Consider the following 18,593-nt stretch of genomic DNA (forward strand, 5'->3'; position numbering starts at 1 on the left):
ACCAAAGAATTTTTTTGTGATTCCAGTCGTTTCTTGCTGTTTCTGTAGACTCTGGCCGATTAGCAGAGCCTTGCAGTTTCTTCTGCCATTGCTGACTCATGAAGTGTTTGCTTGTGGATTGAGCTACTGCTGGTTCTTATGAGCTGAACTGCTGATATCCTGACAACAAAGACTGATATCATCCAAAAGGACCATTTCTAAACAGGTCCACATCGCCCTTTGCCCTGTTAACCTTTCCTTTTCTTTAGGCTGGTGGGCTAGAAAAGAGGTAAAGTAGATTTTGAAAAATCTAAACCCACACCAGCCTATCATAATGGCTCTGAGAAGATGAATATACAGTCACCAAGGATAGAGCCCAGGCTGCTTGGGTGGAAGGGACATCAGAATTCTCTCTCTCTCTCTCTCTCTCTCTCTCTCTCTCTCTCTCTCTGTGTGTGTGTGTGTGTGTGTGTGTGTTTCATCTACTTGATTCTTCATGTTCTAGTCTGCTCCACATGCACTTGTCATGTGCCCATCATACTTCAGGCACTTGAGCTGACAGTTGCTAAGAATAAAGGTTACTCAAGAACAGGAGGCAAAGCAAAGGATACTGCATTCTATGGCTTGGTCCTTTGATTCCTGCCAGTATTTTCTAAAGGTGTTTTTCATGGTGGCTAGGTAGACATTGAAGTCAGGGTAGAGCTGAATTTCTATTCCTATAAATCTGCAGATGACCCCATAGGTAACACCCAGGAAGGCCACAGGTAACACCCAGGAAGGGTCCTTGTGCTTCCTTCTGAGATTCCATTCCATCTGAGTTTCCATTTCCATGGCTACACCTTGCGATGACATAGCTGGTCAGTGAGTAGGAGTGGTTGGTATCAATTTGTGTGTTGTATGTAGCTTGCAATGAAGGCAGTTGTCCACCAGACTGAGGACACAGCTGGCAGGTTATAACATAACATGGCACAAACAAGGAGAAGTAAGATGCAAGGCCAAGAGGAACAAAGACCAAAATGGAGAAGTGTAGATGTGTTGAGAGGACACTGTGTGGGAACTTTTCAAGGAAGGAAGGGATGTAAGTATGCAAATCCAAAAGGGTCTGTGGCAGGCTGGGATGCATGGGGTCAGTCAAGCGGGATGCAGTTGTTACAGAGAATGGTGGGTGGTGGTGCATGTCAGGATGATGGGACAGGGTTGTAGTGATGTGCTTGTGAGGTTCTGGGGCTAGTGGAGATGTCGTGTGATCCAAATTTCAATGGGGGTGTGTGGCAAGCTCATGATTCTTTTTAGAAGTAGAGGTAGGGCTATGGTGGTGACTGATGATCCAGGCAAGGAAAGAGGAGGCAGCATAGCAGGCCAAGCAGCTTGAATTTAGAAACATATATTGGCTTTGGAGCCAAGAGGAGTTACAGCAAGATTGAGTGGAGGGGATGAGAGAGAAACAAAGCTGAGCATCAGCAGCTTTGAAAGAGCATGGCCTTTGTTGAGGTGCGTGGAGGTTGCGAGGAGAAGTAGAGGAATATGCTTCAATCCACATGACGTTTGACGAACTCACCAGTCCCTGAGTGGTGGTACCAACTGCAGTACAATAGGGGGCCTCGGGGTATGCTCACAGCACTGGAGACCAGGACTGGGGGAAGCCGATCCCCGAGAGAGCCAGTGTAGACACGGCAAGGACGAGGGTAAAGTCATTTCCCACACGGTGTGCAAATGAGAAGGAACAGCACTGGGAGACAGGGTTAAGAAAGAACAGAAGGGCTGGGAATGTAGCTTAATTGCTAGAGCGCTTGCCTAGCATGAATCCTGGGTCTGATTCCCAGTACCAAATATCCTGGGGATGGGGGGTACACATCTATAATCCCAGAGCTCAGGAAGGGAAGGTGAGCAAATCTGATATTCAAAGTCACCTTTTCGTTACACAGGGTGTTCAAGGCTAGCCTGGGATATAGAAGACCCTCTCTCTGAAAATGAAGCAAACAATAATATATAGAGTCAAAAGTTATGCCAGGAAAACATTTGTAGTGTTTGTGAAGCTTTGTCTAATGGGACAGTGACTTGTAGCAGATTTAGTAGGGTAGAAAAATTGGCCAAGCGATGTCAGCGTGACACACTAGAGACTGCTGGATCATCAGTATTCATGTTCTGGCTAGGGTGTGGGCAGGAGGGAGGATGGAATATCAGAAGATACTCCCATATCTGGGCCAGAGACGCTACCACAAAGTCTAGGTGACTTTCCCTGCCCCAGGAGTCACATACTTTGAGCCTATTATTCCCAACTGTACCCGTCATGCACCATATCCCGCAAGAGGTAAGGAGAGATAGCACCAGAGTCTCTGGGTAGATAATTGAGGAGAATTTCAGACTGGAACCAGAGGCCAGATCTAGCTTCTACCTCCTACTGACTCAGCCTCTTTGACGCTTTGTCCTTTGCCCCACAATGGCAGTCTCTAGCTGCTCTAGCTAGGGTAAGAATTAGAGAGAGCAAGTTATGTTAGAGACAACTATAGGGACTTAGTCACTAGAGAAGTCCACAGTGACCACCTCCACCTTTGTGGTTTTGTCATTTCTTTCTACTTAAGTTGGAATGGACAAGGGACTTGTTTACTATAGGAAAAGGAAAAGGGGCAGAGGAAGTAGTCACTGGTTAGGGGGCCACTTAGAGAATTTCAGAGAAAAACAAGGACTTGTCTGCAGCCATAGGAAGCTTCCAGCATCCTATATAAGGAGGCAGTGGCTCTGGAGGAAACTGAGATGGTGACATCTTTATGATTCATCAGGATAAAACAGAGAAACAACCAGTACAGATATCTAGCTTATCTCCCCATGTCCAGCGAGGTGACTTAGGAGGCACAGCTTCCCTGTCCCCCTCCTGATGCTGATGGATGCTGGCAGAGGATGCTTGTTCACGGCATAGTCTGTGTGCTCTCTGCTGATGGGTTGCCATAGTGAGCCAGCACACTAGACTACTCCTCTAGTTGATACATTCTATGTCCAGATTCAGCTTCATGTTCCTGCTAGGACATCTTAAGATGTCAGCTTTCTGTGGTCCGACCATATCAGAAGGATGGTGTCCTACCATAAATGACTTGTCACACTATTCCACCTTCAGATTATACCTTCTAGTACAACCCCGCAGTGCTACAATGGAATTAGATGCCCAAAGTGGGACTTTCCTTGAGAAAGCGCAAATAGAAGTATCTCTGCCCAATGGTATGGTCCAGTGACATGTATTTGGGAGGGGATTCTGGAGAGGTGTGTCCCAAACTTGAAAGGGAAGCCTGGGTAGGTGTGGCTGTGGCTCTGGGGTGACTGGAGGAGGGAAGGACTCACCTTTTTGTTTCCACCTACATCTGTGGCCGTCATGCACATGGCAGTATCTCTGTCCAGACCTTAGGATTAGATTGTAGTCACAATCAGGCTGGACATTTGTCACTCAATGTCCTGATCCTTCTTCAGAGAGGTGCATGCTGCCCAAGAGCTGACAGAGTGCTAGGCAGGCTTTTAACTTCTGTCAATGCTGAGGCACTCATGACTACATCACGCGCATAATGATCACGTGGGTCAGACTCAACCCTTCTAGCAGCCTTCGTTCTTTGCCTAGCTACTAGAATGCCTGTGCAGATAATGCCGGGAAGACTGGAGTTGCGGACCACAGTGGTAACAGAAATAGCTCAGTGCCAGCGAGCAGGAAGTGCATTTCAGACCCCAGACTGAGACACCCTCTCCTTTAGCTTCCTCCCTTCCTCACTACCTTTGCTTCTGTGGCTGGGTGGACTCAGCTTCATTCATGGACCCGAATAAAGCTTTTCAGAGTCTACTTATGTTCCCAGACGTAGCCACCAGGGGGCAATGGAGCTCACTGCAGCACCAGGAGCAGTCTTCAGTTGAAACTTCCGAGGCAGGGGAACCATTCTTTGAGTCCCCAGACTTCTCTCAGAATGGGAGGCTTGTGCCTGGGTTTCAGGACAGCCAGTTTCCAGAATCCCCCAGAAACCACACAGCCTCTACATGCTTAACAGCGCTGCTGTGCTCTGCTTCTTCACGTGTTGGGTTGGCATGGGCAGCCCAGAGAGGTTGAATCACCGAACTGAAACCACACAGCTATGAAAGTGACATAGCTCTCCACAGGGTTACATAATCTCATGGAGCCTTCTTTATTGCTTCATCTCAAGTAGCCCCGTTCTCCCTTGGGACGGATGCTCTATTCCTGATCCCCACCCTCACCTTTGTCAGAATCTCTTGGGGGAAAGACGTTCATGCTTGGAATTTGACTGCTTGAAGAAGCTCTCAGGTGATTCTGCAAATATTTACCAAGTGAACAGGAATATCGTTCTGATGGGAAAAGCTGACGTGAGTCATCTCATGAAGTGCGTTTCCTTCTGTCTCCCTTTACTACCTGCTGCCTCCTGGATTCAGCAAAGATTGCAGCTTCCAAACCACTCTCTAGCCAAGGATTGGCTGCATCAGGGCTCTCTTCCCTTCCATTGAGCTATTCCTTCCAAAGGCAGGGCAGGCTAACCTGAGCGGAGGAATCAGTCTGTGTAACGAGGATGTAAGTTGGTTCTGCGGTGTCCAAAGCCAGGCATACAGGAGCTGAAAGCAGGGCCCTGGGTGCCAGCATCACTACCTCTTCTTTTGATCTAGACACAGGATGGAAGTCTCAGGGAAGAGGGTTCCTTTTAAACAAAACATTATTTTCATTTTAAATTCTGCCTCTCTGTCTCTGTCTGTCTTTTTGTCTTCCTGCCCCCCCTCTCTTTCTGTCTCTCTCTCTCTCTCTCTCTCTCTCTCTCTCTCTCTCTCTCTCTCTCTCTCTGTGTGTGTGTGTGTGTGCGTGTGTGTGCGTTCAGCTGCTTTCAGAATTAGAGTTATAGGTTATTCTGAACCTGTATATTGGGTGCTGGAAATCCATTACAGATCCTCTGGCATCCCCTCTTAACACCAAGCCAGCTGTCCATCCCAGGAGAAGTGTTCGGAGAGACGGAGCTTCTGGGTGCTAGGGCAGGTGTTTGAAGGATTCTTTGCTGTACTGTGGGTACCTGTCCTAGGGTTGAGTAGTGTCTGTAAGCATGAGTTAGTTTCTTTTGGATTATGATGATTATATAGATGCAGGCAAAATATTCATGAACTAAGGAAAACTGTGAAGGAAAACTAAAAAACAGAGATTCTTGGTATCTGGTTTTCTGCACTTCTCCATAAACATGGCAATGATGGACAGTGACATTGAACTTAAGTGAGATCTCATGGGGTCCCATGCCTGATCTCCCCTCATTCGCTTTGGGATCTCATTATCATATGTCTCATAGGAAGGAAGTGGTGGTAAAAACCAAAGAAGAAACGAAAGCTGGAAGTGTAGAGTGAAGGTCTAGGGTACCATTCTGTCTGATAAAGGAAGAACCCACCTCGGTATTCTCTAAGTCAGAACTAAGAGTTTTCCAGCTACATTCAAAAGAATAGAGTCATGGAGCCACATGCTAACACAACACAGACATGCAACAACACATGGCCAGAGAGATACTGAGCTCACATGCAGACACAGCACATATATCCAACAACACATGGTCAGAGAGGCAAGGAGCTCACATGTGGACACCATGAAAACATTGAACAACACATGTTCAGATACATAGGGATCTGATATAATTGCAGGGTAATCAGTGAACTTAGGTACACAATCCACAACTGCACAGATCCATAATCATGCTGTGAACTGAGAAATATATCAATGGCATACAGAGAACACACACACAGAAAGAGAGAGAGAGAGAGAGAGAGAGAGAGAGAGAGAGAGAATAGGCAAGTATACATAGAGACAAACACACATGTATATATGTGTCTTACACAGCACAAATACACATAATAAAATGTACCTGGTCTCACACACATGCACACACTTTATGAAAGCACAGACAGGATTTCTCCGTATAGCCCTGGCTGTCCTGGAACTCACTTTGTCGACCAGGCTGGCCTCAAACTCAGAAATCTGCCTGCCTCTGCCTCCTGAGTGTTGGGATTAAAGGTGTGTGCCACCACACCCGGCACATGCTTTCTATATACACACCAGAGGCAGATACATACACTCATATACACAGAAATGTAGAGCGTAGACATACAGAGACACTCACACACATAGAAATTAGGTGAACACAGAGACATTGAGGTTTTAATGAGAAAATGTTTTCTCTCTTGATTTAGTATGTTTGTGGAGATACTTTTATTCTTTTAAAGTCTATATAATATTCAATTCTGAAGTTCTATCATAGTATCATAGTGTGTCTAATCAAGTCCTAGTGATGGTTAGGCAAACTTATTTTAAATGTTTGAGTTCCATAACAGTGACAAAATGTCAAGGTACTTGGGTCACCTTGCTGAAGGTTACCTGCAATCTTACCTCTCACCTTCATGAAAGCCCTTTTGTGGTCTCAGTTTGGAGAGGCAAATCTTGGATTCTGAAATCTTTGGTAGTTCTAACTGGCGGGGCCAGGAAACAGGGTTAGAATTGTCTGGATTTACCCTATATGAACATAAGTGTGCAAACATGTTCCTACGGTGAAAATCTTAGCCAAGTCCAAGTCCCAAGGTTTCTGCAGCCTCCTTTGCACCGATGGAGGAGGGGGGCTTGGCCTTTAGAGACAGACATCAGCACATGCCTCTCTGTATCCATGCACAGATGCCCCATTGCCTATCAACGTTTCCAGAACCATGTGTCCTCACATTGTATCAGTGAGAGATGGACAGAGAATTTGATGGGCAAGTTCAGGGAAGGCTTGGTGATGGGAAAACAGCAAAAGACAATCAGGTTTGCCTTATGAGGCTTCTGCTTTCTTAAGAAGAGTAGAACCACACCAGCCATCTTATTGGAGTTTTAATCCTACTGAATTGCATGCAGAAGGTTCCCAACTTACTCATTACAAGAACAGTCTTTGCTGAGGCTCAGAACTTGGAAGTATGGTCTCCTATGGACACAGATAGGCACAGTTTAGTCTTAGAGAAGTGCCTACACATTTAGAACCATCTGCTGGACATGTGACAGGTGTCACAGGGAGCTACTTCAGAAGCCATGGGTGACAGATCTGGAGTTGTGGATGTGGTCAATTTTGCCTTGGCAGCGTCTCAGGATTTCTACATCAAGCACACATTAACGAGAGCTGATCCACTGAGGCAATTGTGTCTGCTCTTTAGTCCAAAGTCGTCACTACTAGAGGCTTTGGTCGTGCTGTGTTTAAGGTACGGATATCTCCAGGTATCTAGTCTTTGCTTTATGATAGTGGTTGTGACAGTTCCTTGCATTCCTAAGTCGTGTTAGAATGATGCAGGAAGCACTGAAGGTAAGGCTGGCTCAATGTCAGATTTCCCACCTTCCCCTTGCTCTTTGTCAGGAGCTGCCCACCTCAGTCTTGCCTGGTCTCCACTGCCACCTGCCAAATTCTTTAGCTCAGTGTGGCCTCCTGGAGCTAAGTAGAGCCAGGCAACCTTCCAAAGCTCACTCAGCCACTGCAGAGCTGATACCATCAAAAAGCAGTGATTCCTATCTCAGATTCTACCTTACTAGGCAATTATAAAATCCAGCTTTTTCTTGCTGGGTTCAGATTGGGTTCTGTTGCTTGTAAGTGGGCCCCTCAGTAGGGCAGAAGAGAGAGTTAGGGGTGAGAAAGAGTCATATGTAACTGCTCCTTCTAACTCCAGTGTGACCTAAAGATGCTCACTGCTTCTAAAAGGGGCATTTTCTGGGCAATCTGAGTGCTGGGGAGGCAGAAACAAGAGAGTCTCTGGGGCTTACTAGCTCACTCCTGTCTAGGAAAAGCAACAAGTTTCAGGCAAGTGATAGTCCTTGTCTCAGCAGACAGGGTTCATAGTTTCTGGGAATGACTCCTGAGGTGGAACTCTGGCCTACACACACACACACACACACACACACACACACACACACACATACCTGCATATACATTAATACACACACATACACACATGCAAACTCTCTCCCATACTCCTTCCCCACAAATGCCTCCACCGGAAGAGCTGTGATGAAGTACACCAAGATAGACCAAATTAGAATAGAATGAAAAGAAGTTGGACAGCACTTTCTCCAAATTTCTGACAAACAATCTGTCCCACTCGAGTTTGCTATAGTTGTAATATCTGTCTGGTCTTGCTCTGTGGGGCACCTGGTGCTCTTTGCTTCTGGAGGGTGATCAAGGTTTGCTCTGCCCATCTGGGGTGCCTGTTGTAGACAGGGAGTTTCTTGTCTTTCCTCCATGTTGTACACTGTCCTCCTAGATACCCACGGGTCCAGACAGTTCAGGGGACTAGAAAGTATGGAGTTAAAGATTTTTGGTAAATATAAGAATAACTGCATATTCATATAAATGTCAGTCCCAATTTCTTTTATAGCCTCTGTATCATCTTCATACATTTTACATATGTTATAAGCACAATGTATTGCCTCTAGTTTTGCTTTAGACAGTTCTCTTTTAATGCTATAACAAATAAGAGTGGGATTTTTATCTCTTCTTCATTAATGTCATTGCCACCTCTGTTCTTTTTATTTTTCTGCAGTGTTAGTTTCTGCATAACGAGTCTGGTACCAAATCTTTTCTTCTCTTAAAGCTTTTAATATTTCTTCGAGTAAAGGTCTTCTGACAGTATGTTCTCTGTCATTCTTTGATAAAGTGGGTTTCATTAGTATTTTTAAGACATTTTATTCCCCAAGTATGGAATTCTGAATTAAAGACTTTCTTTCCAATAGGTTAAAATGATATTTCATTTCTTTAGGTTCTTATGGTTTCAGAAAAAAATTTAAAATGTATAATTTGGATCTTTGTTTTTCTACAGATGAGGAATCTTTTTTCCCTCTGTCAATTTCCAAGTTTGTCCTTGCGTTTGCCTTCTATTAGCCTAAATATAATGCGTCTTGTTTTAAAAGTTAGTCCTTTTCCTTGCTTCGTGTGATAGTTGTCATTAATTTAGATGCCTCTCCTCGCCTTTTCAGTGTCCTGTGACGTGTATGGTCTTCTGTTTTCAGGTATCGCAACAATTTTGCATTCTTCTTTCTCCTTTCCCTGCCTCTTTCCCCTGCCTTCCTCATTCTCTTCTCCTCCTATTTTGTTTTCCTTGTTTGCTTAAATTTGACCCATAGTCATAGCTTCTTTCCTTAACTATGTTGAAAACACACACACACACACACACACACACACACAAAAGAGCGATGTTTTTGGTTGTTGGTTCTTTTCTAATATTTCCTTGATAAAAATGCCAATCTGATATGCATGGAGTCCAAAATTTTCTAATTTCTTTTCTGGAAGTTTCAAAATCTCTCTCTCTCTCTCTGACTGTCTCTGTCTGTCTCTCTCTGTATCTCTGTCTGTCTCTGTTTCTGTCTCTGTCTATCTGTTCCCCCCCACACATATTTGTGGATGTATGCTATCTATCTATCTATCTATCTATCTATCTATCTATCTATCTATCTATCTATCTATCTATCTATCTATCATTAACTATCTAACTATCATATCTATCTATCATCTATTCATCCACACGCTTCTATTGGTGGTGCTATCTTTTTAAAATGTGAGTGTTTTAAATCTTTTGCATATGACTTATAAGTTTTGCTAAAAGACATACATTTTGCATAAGATATTTAAGGCTAAGGTTAGTGGTTTATATACTTGAAAAGAATGAGGCTTTCTTTCTAGCAAACTTTGAGGCTTTGTACAAACCTACTTGGGTATTTCGCCAAGTTTTCAATTCATTGTTGGCAGTTACCGAAAAGCTTTACCTTCTTTGACTTCGTCAAGCCCTATAAGATCTGGGACTTCATTTGTTAAGAGCTAAACGGCCATCAGCGTCAGACCTTCCCCTTTTTGACTAGATAGGCTTCCTCACATTCTCATCTCTCTGCAATCTGTTCCCCCTGCTCAATAATTCTTAGCTTTGTAGTGGGAATCACCATTCTCTCCTCTTTTGTCTGACCTCAGCCTTATAAAGGTGCTTGCTGTCTGTGCTTTGGTGTTGAGTTGTTCCTACTGCTGCTGCTCTTCTTTTGCAGTTATGTAATCAAAGATTATCTAGAGGAACAGATCCAACTATGTGAACATACACACATGTATATATACTCATATGAAATAATTTAAGTTAGCTTACATAGCATGTTGAAAATAATAACCACAGCTGTCTCACATCTGAGAGGCTGAAACTCAGTAAGAATTGTAGCCGAGCCCTTGCCAGTGTCCGGCAGCATTGTCCCAGGTGAGCAAGAGCTCCTCTTCTCTTTGATAGATACTTCTGTTTCTTAGATTTGAGATTAGTCCTTCGTCTTGTAGGCTCGCATCTCCTGTATGAATCTGTGAATCTTGCAGCATTTTTTCTTTTGGGGGGGTTGCGAATGATTCTCCTGGTTTTCTGAAACCAGCTCAGTTTATGAGGCCGAGTGCCTCAGCATACTCAGACTGCTGCCACAGAACTGCAGGGTTCCTGGAGAGCCATTGTGTCTCAGTCCTTATATGAAGCCTAGTAACAGTGGTTCTAATATCACACAAGAGGGCCTGGGCAGCATCAACAGGGAGAATCACCTCTGTGGCCAGAGGGCAGACTGAGCCAGCAAGAAGAGGATGACCATCCTCCTCCCACATTCTTATTTATATGGGTTGTTACCGGAAGGTGCCACCCCACATTTGTGGTGGGTCTTCCTTCTTCAGTTAAAACAACCAAGACAATCATATAATCCTATAAAGCTAACAATTCAACTATCAGTAGACTCAGTGTATATTCCTGGCCCCTCCCATGGTGTAAGGATTTACTCAGCTCAATATATATGCATGTATATATTCTTTCAATGAAGTCTAATCTGCTAGACAACTTTGCCGAATGCAGCCCAGGCTTAGCCCTAAGAGCAGAGCAGAAACAGCACCAGAGTACGGATAGACCTTTAGAAGATGGAGGTTTGTCAGATGCAATAGCCTTTAACTATTAACCATGAGGCAATAAGCTGACATTTCTTATACCTCTTTTCTTTCAGTTTAAAGTCTTCTTTTATGAAGAACGAGAGGCAAGGAGAATATGGCTGGGGTTTCACTTCCTCCAGAGTGTATCCACTGTTTCTCTTCTTTCAGCCCTAAATTACATGTGACACTCCTTTGGGACCTTCACCAGACCCTTCACATCATTACCAGTAAGGTGCTTCTACAGGAACCCAGGACACTTGTACATTCTCACAACATCAGAATCTTCAAGAAATCTCTATTTTGACACAATTCTGCACATGGCCTCAACAGTTTGATAATAGTGATTGCTGAGTCCTTGCCAGTGTCTGGCAGCATTATCCCATGTGAGCAGGAGCTCCTTTTCTCTTTGATAGACACTTGGGTTTACTTAGATTTCAGATTAGTCCCTTGTCTTGTAGGCTCTTATCTCCTATGGGTTCAAGAGAAAACACGAATCTGTGGATCCTGCAGCATTCTTTTTCTCTTCTCCTTTTGGTCATGGTAGGAGTAAGGTTCCTTCTGGTTTTCTGACTGTGAAGCTGAAAACAGAAGTAGAACTGGTCCTAACGCTCTCAAACCTGAAGCTACTATAATTCCCATTAACAATCTAGTGCTAGGTACATGGCAGTCTGTCCATTTAGACACTAGACAGCAGTGAAGATGAAGACCCCTCACCACACACAGCAGCATGAGCACAGTAGCGTAGTGTGGAGACACACAAAGGCATGCATGATGGACAATCCCATGTATATAAAACTATAAAACCAATCTACCCTTTTAAAAACTAGAGGAGCAGTGAGTCTTGCAGAGTCAGAGACTAAAATGAAGAGCAAGGAAGAGGGTTTGTCTAAGATATGGGCAATACTCTGTGTGTTCTTATTGTCTGTAGATTTTAATTTCTGAAAATATCTATCGAATGCCCCCTTTCTCTGTGTTATTCTATCAAAACAATTGAAAGATTATATATTAACATAATTTAAAATATAGGTTGTTAACTTTCTTAGTAGCTACAGAAAGTAAAAAAAAAAAAAAAAGCTAAATGAAACACAGCAAACGATAGAAAATGAAGGATTGTCAAGGAAACTTGTAAAATAATAAACAAAACCCCAAGGATATCAATATGGTAGTGGAAATGTGGGTTGCCTGGACATATTATAACCCGTTGGCAGGAAGCAGATAAAATGAGTACTTAGAATGGATTTCTCCTCACTTTTAATCTTTTTATATTCAGTCTTGGACTCCAGTCTACCAGCTGTTGCGGTCTACATTAAGCTGGATCTTCCTTACTTGGTTCCACTTGTCTGGAAACATCCTTATAGAGCCACCAAAGATGTATCTCCTAGGTGGATTCTGATCTAGCATGTGGACAGTGACAATGAAACATCACCATCATTTTCATGTACTCCAGAATGCTCTGGCTCCAGGACAGCACACCCTTCCTTAGATATCAGGGAAGCAATTCTTGGTGTGTCCACTGTATAAAGTAAAATAGGAAGAGAAAGGACCTGAAGCATTTGACTATAGAAGAATATGAATTTAATGTGAATTAAAAAGAAGAATTTGAAAGCTTCTACATTGCTTTAAGCTGTACTGAAGTATAATTGAAGCACATAATTGAATGTATGTAACATATATATTGATACACTTGCGGTTGCACACATACCACCAGCACCATAATGAAGGTTTTTTTCTTTTTCTTAAAACAGATACATTTGATTTCTCAACTGTGTGTCATGCACTATATACAAGGCCCAGAATAACAAAACTCTGCCTCTATTGTCAAGAAACTCAAAACCCAATGACAGAGATTGACAGTTTTAGGGGTAACAAGAACTCAGTGTTATAAAAACTGTGACTGTGTAGTGTTCAGGGTATTGGAAGACAGTTCCTCATGGATCTCCTCAGTCTCTGCACATCTTTTAAGTGAGGTCCTAGTTCTTCATTTTTGATGATCCTTTCAAAGATGTTAGCATTATAAACACTCTTGATATAATCTCTTCAGCTAAGGGTAGGTGACCTTCTTGAGCATTGTAAGCAATTGTCTTTCAAGGCTCAGCTCTTCTCCAATGTCATATTCTGTGTTGTTGATCAGTGCCTCTTAGTTCCTTTTGACTAGGCCTACAGAAATCAGGAAATGCAGTATTGGTTGATACTGTGGCTTCTACAATGCTATTCATAAGTTGTCTCCCATCTCTGAGTTTTCTACCACCACCCATAAAACTGCAATAAGATAAATGGTTATTTTTTTAGGATGGACATTTCAGGTCTTTTATAGTTCTTGACACATTCTGCTATAGAGATATGAAGATATACTCATTCCAGTAAACTCGGTAACAACACTTTTAATGGATGATGAAGAATGTTAAAACATGGAATCGATCAAGATCCAATCTGATATTAAGAAAAGGGGCAGGAATAATCAGCCGCCAAATGCAGACACTATTGCATACACCAGCAAGATTTTGCTGAAAGGACCCTGATATAGCTGTCTCTTGTCAGGCTATGCCAGTGCCTGGCAAACACAGAAGTGGATGCTCACAGTCAGCTATTGGATGGAACACAGGGTCCCCAATGGAGGAGCTAGAGAAAGTACCCAAGGAGCTGAAGGGGAATACAACCATATAGGTAGGAAGAGAGCCTCCTTGGTCTTGCAAACTTTAAATGCCCCAGTACAGGGAAACACCAGGGCCAAGAAGGGGGAGTGGGTGGGTAGGGGAGCAGTGCAGGAGGGTATAGGGGACTTTGTGGATAGTATTTGAAATGTAAATGAAGTAAATACCTAATAAAAATTGAAAAAAGAAAAAAAGTTTGTATCTATTGGTGAGACAATATCTTCTTATTTTATAATCTAATGTGTATCTAGCCTTGCAATAAATGGGGTTCAGAAATCTAAAAAAAAAGGGGGGGCAGGAGGAACAGCAATAAAAAGAGATAGTGTGCAGGCAAGAGAGGAGCTGGCAGCTGGGGTGCTGAAGGCTCTTTTAGTGTTATTTAATGATGTGGGTATTTTTATGAAGAAAATGTAATTGAAGAATAGGAATTACAAGATAATTTAGTTGTATGTATGTTGATGAATGTCATTTAGGTCACACTGGGGAATGTATGGGCTGTTCCTGATGAGCAGTAGAGAGCTCTAAAGACAATCTTGAATTTTTTTTTAAGTTTACAATAAATAGAAACAAATAACAATGAAAAGCCAGAATAGGAATGCAATGATAAAGTGGAATAATACTTCACAGCATATTAAGGAAGAATAATGAATTCATACATTGGCAGGATATATCGTGACTTCTTTAGAATTAATCTTGTTCAAGTACATAATACTGACATTTTTCCTGAGAGATGAGGAGCAGTAAGTGTCCACTACATTTTTAACAGTGCTTGGACTTAACAGTTCTGTAGGGATCTGGCTTATGTACATTCTAGGTGGGCAGTGTGTGCATTTTTCCTGTTTGTTGGTGAATCTTGTGGGTTGGTTGGCTTGCTGGGGACTATATAATGGGAAAGTTCAGCAAAAACTGGGTAAAATGGCTACTCCAGTGGAAGCTTAATTTTTGATAACTAGAACTAGTTACAGGTACTTCACCTACCTTCAAAGGGTACTAGTACCACTTGTAACTGAAAGAATTATAGAAGGGAGAACTTTAGGCTGATGTGTATTTCATTGGATAAATATGCAGTCTCTGTCATTTCACTGCAAAAAGAAAGAGAACCAAAGATTTATGTTTGACACCGTGGATCAGAGAAAATCTTCCTTGTTAATGAAATAGTTCCTAAATATGCATTCTCAGAAGTGTTGATCTTAGATGACTTTAGACGGAAAATACAGAATGTAGATATGTACCGTTTAGCATCCAGTCAGACTAAGTTTGTTCACAACAGCACAGATCTACAGCACCGAGCTTGCGTTTATATAACAATTCTAACACATCATGTGGACCAACTTTGCAAAAATTGATATATACTAATTCTCTTGTTTGATTTTTTTTTCACTATCATGGATAGAAGTTTTTTAAAGCTGTGGCATAGTATCAGGGTATTAATGTTTTTAATGGATCTCTGTCTACTGCCTGCCACACGGTACCATCTCCACAGACTTGTAAGATTGTTTATCATGCAAATAGTAGGAGTATGAGAATTCCAGGGAATAGCATGTAGAATATTGAGGAACACAAATTCATTGCATTAAGAAACCCACACTTAGAAGCTATGGATACCAAGAAAAGCTTTTAAAGGTTAGAAAAATATAATCAATGAAAAATACAAAAATTGAATCTCTACGGAATGTGTGTTTCTTTTTCTTTCCCCAAAGGAATTTTCACTTCTAGGAACTTAAGATTTGTTAAGTTGGTTACTAACTAGCTTCTTCCCATACCTATGTAATGCCTTATGTAAGAAAATTCAAGCAGGAAAAATTCAAGTTCGGTCTAAAAATTAAATTTCTCTTTATTATAAGGAAAACAGGAGGTCCCACTACAAATTCCCTCTAACATCAATCCATAAAAGGAAAATAATTTCTCACTCACAACATTACTAACCTTGGAATGCCTTCATTTATGAGTTTCTTTTATTCTCATCTTTGTTTCCATCACCATGTTTAAGTAAAAATATCAGTTTCTTTATAACATAGCTCTAGTACATATTTAATAACAATACATTGATGTCCACTTAATAGTTTGCAATAGAATCTACTGAGAATGACAGAGACAAACTTGGAGTCAAAGACTCAAGCAGTAGAACTATGAGAATGCCAGTAAAGAAAGCGTTCTTATGGTTCTTCTAGATGTAACATCACTGGAGCTACATTAAATGAGCTTGAGATTCTAGGGTCACAGTTTATCTCCTGAACTACCTCTGACTCCCTTGTTGTCTTTGCACCCTGACTCAGGAAAGGCAGCTAATTTTTTCATCATGAGGAAGCACACTCTCAGAAAACAGCTGCACTGAACTGCTGGATCCAAATGGTGCATGCCACTCTTGGCCTTTGGCAGAAAATGTCTCTGGTTCCCAAAATAAACCTAACCACAGGGTTAAGATCTTCCCATAATTGAAGACTACTGAGAGAAAGCATTGACTGTGTGAGGGATGATAGACATTTAAACCCACTGTACTCAACAATTTGGGTTTATTTTGTAGTCACATTGGTTATGCAGAGAACACTTGACCTTTGAGCATCCAGACTCCCATGATAAGGTGTTAAGGGGTCATCCAGTCATCCATAATGTTTGAATCTGTAGTGTTTCCCCAGTGCCCATGTGTTATACAGTTGGTCACTATCCATTGTTCTGCTGAGAGGTAATGGGACCTAGCAGAAAGAGGTTAGGTCAATGAAGCAGATATGGGAGACAGTATAGGCCATTGTGAGGTGAATAAGACTCCCCACCATGAGTTTCCACTGTCATGTCCTATAGTTCCAAGTAAGAGGGCTAAACACCCAGGAACTGAAACTGGGAGATGAAAGAAACTTTGCTCCTTAGGTGATTTTTTTTGTCACAGTAATGAGAAATCTGCTAACACACACACACACACACACACACACACACACACACACACACACACGCAGAGAGAGAGAGAGAGAGAGAGAGAGAGAGAGAGAGAGATTGCAACTTTGATAAAGACTTCAGTCAGTGATGGCAGGAAGGTCACATGTAAATTGACTATTGGAATAATTCTTTTTTTTTTTCGAGTGATTTGTTATTTTTTATTGGATAGTTTATTTATTTATGTTTCAAATGTTATCCCCTTTCCTGGTTTCCCCTATGGAAGCCCCCATCCCATCCTTCCTCTCCCTGCTTCTATGAGGGTCCTCCCCACCCACGTTCCCACCCACTCCTGCCTCCCCGCCCTAGCATTCCCATACACTGGGGCATCCAGCCTTCCCAGGAACAAGGGCCTCTTCTCCCATTGATGTCCAACAAGGCCATCCTCTGCTATATATGTGGCTGGAGCCATGGGTCTCTTCATGTGTACTCTTTGGTTCGTGGTTTAGTTCCTGGGAAATCTGTTGGGTCTGACTGATTGATACTATTGTTCTTCCTATGGGCTGCAAACCCTTTGAGCTCCCTCAGTACATTCTCTAACTTCTCCATTGAGGACCCCGTGCTCAGTCCAATGGTTGGCTTCAAGGATCCACCTCTGAATTTGTCAGGCTCTGGCAGAGCCTCTCAAAAGACAGATATAACAGACTCCTGTCAGCAAGCACTTCTTGACATCAGCAGTAATGTCTGGGTTAAGTGTCTGTATATGGGATGGACCCCCAGGTAGGGCAGTCTCTGGATGGTCTTCAGTCTCTGCTCCACACTTTGTCTCCATATTTCTTCCCATGAGTATTTTCTTCTCCCTTCTAAGAAGTAAAGAATCCTTACTTTGATCTTCCTCTTGTGATCTATGAATTTTATCTTGGATATTCTGAGCTGATGGGCTAATATCCACTTATCAGTGAGTGTATATCATGTGTGTTCTTTTGTGACTGGGTTACCTCACTCAGGGTGATATTTTCTAATTACATCCATTTGGCTAAGAATTTCATGAAATTATTATTTTTAATAGCAGAGTAGTACTCCACTGTGTAAACGTACCACATTTTCTGTATCCATTTCTCTGTTGAAAAACATCTGAGTTCTTTCCAGCTTCTGTCTATTATAAATATACTAATGCACATGCCAGCAAGATTCGGCTGAAGGGACCCTGATATAGCGGCCACTTGTGAGGCTATGCCAGTGCCTGGCAAACACAGAAGTGGATGCTCACAGTTAGCTATTGGATGGAACACAGGGCCCCCAATGGAGTAGCTAGAGAATGTACCCAAGGAGCTGAAGGGGGATGCAACCCTGTAGGTGCAACAACAATATGAACTAACCAGTACCCCCTGAGCTCGAGTCTCTAACTGCATATGTAGCAGAAGATGGCCTTGTCGGCCATCGTTGGGAAGAGAGGCCCCTTGGTCTTGTAAACTTTATATGACCCAGCACAGGGGAAGGCTGGGGCCAAGTAGTGGGAGTAGGTGGGTAGGGGAGCAGGGGCTGGGGTATAGGGAACTTTAAGGATAGCATTGGAAATGAATAAAGAAAATAATAATAATAATAAAAATAAGTATGGATACTATGAACATAGTGGAACATGTGTCCTTGTTATATGTTAGAATATATTTTGGATATATGACCAGGAGTGGTATAGCTGGGTCTTCAGGTAATACTATGTCCAATTTTCTGAGGAATCACCAGACTGATTTCCAGAGTGGTTGTACCAACTTGCAATCACACCAACAATGGAGGAGTGTTCCTCTTTCTACACAACCTTGCCAGACTTTGCTGGCACCTGAGTTTTTGATCTTAGCAATTCTGACTGGTGTGAGATGGAATCTCAGGGTTGTTTTGATTTGTATTTCCCTGATGACTAAGGATGTTGAACATTTCTTTAGGTGCTTTTCATCCATTCAGTATTCCTCAGTTGAGAACTCTTTGTTTAGTTCTGTACCCCATTTTTAATAGGTTTTTTGATTCTCTGGCATCTAACTTCTTGAGTTCTTTGTAAATAGCCCTTTATCGAATTTAGGATTGGTAAAGATCTTTTCCCTATATGTTGCTTGTTCTTTTGTTCTATTGACAGCATCCTTTGCCTTACAGAAGCTTT

At 42.3% G+C, this 18,593-nt stretch overlaps 1 long non-coding RNA gene across 1 annotated transcript in view; it reads left to right on the forward strand.

Annotated features, from left to right (window-relative positions):
• Positions 1-11,088: 11,088 nt before the first annotated feature.
• The window catches only part of LOC110332882, a 47,220-nt gene continuing 39,715 nt past the window's right edge, over positions 11,089-18,593 (forward strand). The window contains exon 1 of the long non-coding RNA XR_002381050.1: positions 11,089-11,305. This is a non-coding gene — a long non-coding RNA (uncharacterized LOC110332882). The remainder of the gene's footprint in view (positions 11,306-18,593) is intronic.

This window comes from Mus pahari, chromosome 15 (genome assembly GCF_900095145.1).
Source record: "Mus pahari chromosome 15, PAHARI_EIJ_v1.1, whole genome shotgun sequence".
NCBI classification, from domain to species: domain Eukaryota; kingdom Metazoa; phylum Chordata; class Mammalia; order Rodentia; family Muridae; genus Mus; species Mus pahari.